We start from the raw sequence: 7,500 nt of genomic DNA, 5'->3' as shown, positions 1-7,500 counted from the left end.
GAAAATTACAAGAATGATTTTACCCTGCCCTTGTAATATTTCAGGTAATAAGTCTGAAAAGTCATTGCCTACTAATGTTATCACAAAGGGAAGACCACTGAAAAAAAAAACCAGCAAATAAAAAAAAAAAATAAATCTGAATAGCATTAAACGTGATGGATACGAGCTGCATCACTTCACCCAGGTGTAGAGCGAGAGAGGGTTCTCCTTTTCCTTTCCTTCTCTTCCAGCGATAAAAAGGTCAAAGTTGCGGCTGGACTGATTTACTAAATTATACCCGAATGTTAAAGGGCAGAGAATTTTAGCATCCCTTAGTAATTCAAAGGAAACATCTGACATTTTGGTCGGGATGTAGAATAACTTAACAGCTTCCCTGAAATATAGATAGATATCTATTATTGGCCGATGTAGAAACAAGCACTATGAAAATTATTCAAGATTCAGTTTTGTTTCTCTTTCCATTCTCTTTTTGATAGAGCATGAAAAAGCACAATAATGTTATATACCAAAAATAACAGCAATAAAGAAGGCGGAAGTAATTAATTATAGAAAAATAAGAGATATCATACAATTTCATAATTGCCATATCCGTTAACAGCTGGCTTGCATTTACTGGATTCTGTCGCAAGGAATAGATTAGAGCAGGTTGAATGCTTCAGGATTGTGGAAGCAGGGAAGGAAAGCTGCTTCAGTGATTAAATAATGCAGAAGGCCAAGATGCAGACTGAAGGTATAGATAACAGAGTCAAAGCGCATTATAATGCAATATCCAGTGTATTTTTTTTTTTTTTTATTTAGGCATGTTATGAAGGGCATATATAATAATCCTTGCAAAAAACTTATATTGATAAGGGATAACGAAACAAATTAAGGCTTGCAGTAGTCGGTAAGGTTCCTTCTGCTGTAATATGAGTAATCGTACTGCTAACTGTACTACTGCTCATTTCCGGAACAAGAGAAGAAATATATATGTTTGGATGAGAGTGCGATAAATTCTGAGAGTTTTGACGAGGAAGAAATTGTTTTTGTTTTAGTATTGGAAGTGAGACCATTGAAGCTGCTTTACCTACGGAAATACCTGGTAAGTAAGCAGATGCAGGTCCTTTTCAGAATTGGGCTCAGTGTTAAGTACACCACGGTTGGCCGTTATTTTCGTGAATTATCCGGGGGTTTTATTGATCAATACAGAAATTATAGCAAGAGAAACATTACTTTTTCCTTTCCATCAAAGAAAAACTAATAAGTAATTTGAAGCTAAGATATGCGCCATGAAAACGGTGATTAAGACACAAAATTAACTGAATGAGGGCGTTTTGCAGAAGCGAGCCCCGTTGGAGAAGCAACTGAATGTTCAAAGGTGATACCGCCAATGGAAACCTGCTGCCAGGTTAGGGCGCTGGCTTCTAATTACTGCTACTTTTTTTTTTTCCCCTCTTGTGACAACGTAATGTACGGAATATGTCTGTTTCATATTCATCTGGTCCAAATAACCGTTGGACTATGAGGCACATTCCTATAAAATTTTCCCAAAGAAAGTATGAAAAATTCCAACTCCAGAAGTAACAGAAAAATGAGGACATAAACAATAAACTCAATGTTAACGTTATTCGGCAACATACAACGATATTAAGATCATTCTCTTGCAACAAAGCTATTCAATTTTTTCTCACTTTCAAAGTTCTTTCCCACAAAACCCACTGTTTAAACAATTAGCAACAAAATTAAAGCATAGTTTACAGCCGTCCCCAAATCTCTTCCAGCTTCGTCTCTCTTGGTCTGAATGTGTCCAGTGGTCTTAATGACTTACGATTCTGTATACGCCCGGGCCACCTCTGGGAAAGGACCCTCTCTGGCGTAAGGTTGCTTAATATCGTTCGATTTAGCTCTTTCCTTTCGGAGGGCATCAAAAGCTGTTAAACACTTGCCCTCCGCTCTGTTAATATCTTGTTTTTGTCTGTTTCGTAATGCTTATATCTTAATTGTCGTTTTCATTTTACTGTACATAGGTGAAGCTATTACAAATTTGTTTATCTTTAATTTGGAATCATTTGGTTTAATGTGAGTTTTATTTATTTATATAACAAGGTCCTTCTTTCTTTCTTAATCGAAGTTGAAATCAAAATATAGGTTTTTTGCCAAAATATAAGCATATTTTTAAAAAGCAGAGACGAGATACACTAAGTATCATTTTACTTCCGATAAAAGAGATTTGAAGAAACTTATTTGATGATTTTGGTTTAATAATGATTAATATAGAGGTTACTTATGACTGGATTATCGCTTAGTCCCTCTATCTTCTTTTCTACAGATTTACTCCGTAATAAAAAAAAAAAAAAAAAAGGAATGTACATGCACATTATGAATCTGTACTTATCGGTTCCTGAACGTAAGGGAACTAAGTAGTTAAGAGTCCCCAACACATGTAGTTATGTATATACATATATATATATATATATATATATATATATATATATATATATATATATATATATATATATATATATATATATATATATATATATAAATCATATATATATATATATATATTATATATATATATATATATATATATATATTATATATATATATATATAAATAATAACAAATCACGTGTGGAACAGAAATAAATTTCTGACTCACGTCGGGATCGAACAGATGTCTCCAAAGTGGAAAGCAGGCGTTATCCACTGGGCCATACAAGTCTAAAAAGAAGTTCGAACCTGAGGCAACTGCCCAAGGAATTACCTGGGCAAGCTAACTGCTTGCATACCAGCCAGTTTTCCCCAACTTCCCGACTCAGCAATGACCCAATAGACAACATTTCATTCAAATTATCCCTTCTGAGTGAATAAGATAGAAATCATCAACACACAATCACGTGTGGAACAAAATAAGTTTCTGACTCATGTCGGGATCGGCCAGGTCTCTCAAGTGAAAGCACTGAGGCGTTATCCCCGACGTGAGGAAATTTATTTCTAACGTGATTGTTGGAACCTTTATTCACTCAGAAGGAACTGCACCCAAGGAATTACCTGGAGTCAGCTAAAACCTTTGCATACCAGCAGTTTTGCCCAACTTCCTGACTCAGGTCAATGACCCAATAGACAACATTTCGACAAATTATCCTTCTGAGTGAAATAAGTCTCAGAAATCATCAATGATTTCTACACACAATCACGTGAAGGGAACGAAATGAAATGTTGCTTTATTCACGTCAGGAAAACTCGACAGGCGGGTCTCTCAAGTGGAAAGCAAGGTTCGCGGTTCCAACTTTAGACTTGTAAGGCCTTGTAGTGGATAACGCCTCGCTTTCCACTCTGAGAGATCTGGCTGATCCCGACGTGGAGTCAGAAATTTATTTCTGTTCAAATACGTGATTGTGTGTTGATGATTTCATCTTATTCACTCCTATGAAGGATAATCTGAATGAAATGTTGTCTATTGGGCCACATGAGTCGTGGAAGTTGGGGAAAACTGGCTGGCATGCAAGTTGTTAGCCTGCCTGGTAATTCCTTTGGTGCTGTTGCCTCTGTGTCCCAACTCTTTAGACTTGTATGGCTCAGTGGATAACACCCCTGCTTTCCACTTGAGAGACCTGCCCGATCCGACGTGAGTCAGAAATTTATTTCTGTTCCACACGTGATTGTGTGTTGATGATTTCCTATCTTATTCTACCTGAAGGATAATTTGGAATGAAATGTTGTCTATTATTGGGTCATTGCTGAGTCGGGAAGTTGTGGGAAACTCACAGATGCAAGCAGTTAGCTTGTCCCGGTAATTCCTTTTGGGTGCAGTTGCCTCAGGTTCCAACTTCTTTTAGACTTGTATGGCCCAGTGGATAACGCTCCTGCTTTCCACTTGAGAGACCTGGTCTGATCCTGACGTGGAGTCAGAATTTATTTCTGTTCCACACGTGGATTGTGTGTTGATGATTTCTATCTATTCACTTAGAAGGGATAATTCGAATGAAATGTTGTCTATTAACAATATGAGTCGTGTTGTGAAAACTGCTGGTATGCAAGCAGTTAGCTGGTTCAGGCACTCTTTGGCAGTTGCTCAAATCTACAACTTCTTTTAGACTTCATGCTCCATGGATAACACCCTAAGCTTTCCACCTGAGACCTGGGTTCGATCCTCACGTGAGTCAGAAATTTATTTCTGTTCCACATGTGATTATGTGTTGATGATTTCTATCTTGATTTCACTCCAGAAGGGATAATTCAATGAAATGTTGTCTATTGGGTCATTGCTGAGTCGGGAAGTTGGGGAAACTCGCTGGGTATGCAAGTACAGTTAAACTTACCCAGGTAATTCACTTGGGCAGTTGCTCTCAGGTTCCAACTTCTTTAGACTTGTATACCCAGATGGGTAACGCCCTTAAGTTTCACTGAGAGACCAAGTCTGGTTCGATGAGTCAGAAATTCTATGATATATATATATATATATATATATATATATATATATAGATATATATATATATACATATATATACATGTTATATATATATATATATATATATATATATATATATATATATATATAGTATATATATATATATATATATAATATATATATATATATATATATATATGTTATATATATATATATATATATATATATATACTTTCATCACATCACCGTGATTCATATACAATCAGTTAATTATATATAACGTATATTTAATATACAATTCGCTCTACCTATGATAATAATATATTTTCATATATATATACCGATATATATTTATATATTGATATAACTTGTATATATATATAAAAACTCCTTATATATATATATATGAAAATATATTATATACATATATAAACAGTATATATATACATAAGATATATATATATATTATACTGATTATATATATATATATATATATATATATATATATATATATATATATATAACACAGTATATATATATATATATATATATACCAAAATTAATTATATATATATATATATAGAACCACGTATATACTATATATTTCTTCCTCACCCGACCGTACAGTCATACTATCATATTATCATATGGCCTGAGCCTGGCCATATCATTATATATAGCTATACTATATATTGGATATTATATGTATTTATGTATGTATACAGCATATATATGTATGTATATATATATATATATATATATATATATATATATATATATATATATATATATATATATATATATATATATATATATATATATATATATATATATATATATATATATATATATATATATATATATATATATATATATATATATATATATATATATATATATATATATATATATATATATATATATATATATATATATATATATATATATATATATATATATATATATATATATATATATATATATATATATATATATACTCGTATATATATATACGTGTGTTCGTGTATATGTCTATGAACATGTAAGTTAGTATGTCATGGACACAATTTATAGCATATAAAAAGCCAGATGTCATTTGATAGCTCAGAGAAAACGCATAACTTTCTGAATCATTCCTCTTCCTGGAGCTGACTTTGTACGGCTTTCTGATAAGACCCACATCAATAAACATAAAGATAACTTTATGGCCCACAGCGGCACTGAGCCTCCTGTTTCGGTGGCATTTTGAATATCTCCTTTATTTCCAATCACGTTTTCCGCTGCGAAATATTTAAAAGATTGAGCACTTTTTTCTTTGCTTATTGATTCTCTGCAATTTGTTTTTGAGTCCTGATAATAGCTATTGATCGATTACTGATAAGAATGAATATATCGAAACCCGTTTAAATTTATTAGAAAATATATCCTTTTATTTTGAATAATTACAATTGAAAAAAACATTTCTTTTTCCAGGCGTGTTACCCTTGAGAATGAAAGCTGTTCCTTAATTTTATCATTTACACTTTTCTGGAATTCTAGTCATCCAGCGACAGCCTCACTGTGATTACGATGATGCTCTTTTAATTTGGCGAAGGTTGTACATCAAGAGACAGATAGCAGATTGTGAACGAGAATCTTATGCAGCTTCTTTCTAGAAGATGAACACTAGCAAAGTAGTATAAAAAAGAATCATCATGGCGTCATTTGAGTGATCTAGCGCAAGTCAGGTGTCATTCCGAAAAATTGAGTCATGTTTTTAAGTATAGAAATGCTGAAAACATATTTTATGGGCAAATACAAAACAATACACAAAAATTATAATACAACTGTAGATGCTTAAAACATATTTAGATATGTTACTGGTATTTAAACATGCTCTTTTTATTCATGACTGCAGAGTTCGTGAATTGGCATCTCGGTTAATCATTGCGGAAAGGGTTAGATTCTAGAAAACAACTGGAACAGTAAAACTTAGAAAATAATCGACAAAAACAGATCATTAAATAACATCTCTTTACAAGCACATTATAATTAGATTTTTGAAATTGTTCAGTAATTTTTATCCTAACAGCTTGTGACAGATATCACTGGGAGAGGTCTTATGATGAAGCAGTACTGATAGGGAATAGTGAAAAGAAACTATGGAAGCTATTAGAAAGTATTTGCAAATGAGAAAGATGAGAAAATATGCAAGAGTATGGTTATGGGTAATTGAAGTACTAATATGTATGTATTTAAAATTATAATAATAATAATAATAATAATAATAATAGAAAAATGCTTATATGGTAATGTTTAAATGATTTTATTGTTAAGTAGTGATGGAGAGCATGAGAGGAGTGAAATGGCTCGATGAAGAATGTTTGTGAAAATGTGCTTAGCTAATGGCAACGTCTGCATCAGATGGTGACGGTGCCAGACTGTTGTCAGTTTGCAGCTTAACGGCATAATATTGATCTCATTCAGGGATGTTGATATTTCTGTATTTTGCACTAATACCCTATTGGAGATTTATCTGTATTTAAAATTGTGTTTTTGTCATGTTTTTCGTTTTACCCTATATTCGAGGTTGAAGATATGTTTGTATATAAGTGTGTTTTACACGGAGCAGGGTGTCGTTATTTCTGATGACTTATCGCTTGCTCAAAGACCTAAGCCAGAGAAGAGGGTCTTGATTTCTCTGAAACTAGCGTTTGGCAAATACACTTCAAAACGAAGCCTATGCTTTATTAAGTCCAATCTATTATAGCCAACCATATGACGAGGCCTTATATAAGAAGGTGATGAAATCAGAAAGATGAAACAATGAATGTCATCACGGGCTGAGGAAGAATAGAAGCAGTTGATTACAGAAGTATAGTGAGTAAATATGAAAAGATAATGGTATGATGAGAAAAGAGATGAGTCACAGAATACATGTGAAATAAAGGTGGCATTAAAAGATTGGGAAGACTTGGAGTGTTCTATGAGATTTAGGGGGAATTTGTGTTGGGATTTTAAACCAAAATTTCTTCATGAAATGAATTATGACGCTGAATACAGATGAACAAAAAATAAGCAATTTGTTGGACATGGATTATTATTTAATGAGGACAAGCAGCATGAAGA

The sequence above is a fragment of the Macrobrachium rosenbergii genome, chromosome 26 (genome assembly GCF_040412425.1).
Source record: "Macrobrachium rosenbergii isolate ZJJX-2024 chromosome 26, ASM4041242v1, whole genome shotgun sequence".
In the NCBI taxonomy this organism is placed as follows: domain Eukaryota; kingdom Metazoa; phylum Arthropoda; class Malacostraca; order Decapoda; family Palaemonidae; genus Macrobrachium; species Macrobrachium rosenbergii.
Note: the sequence above shows the minus strand (reverse complement) of the source record.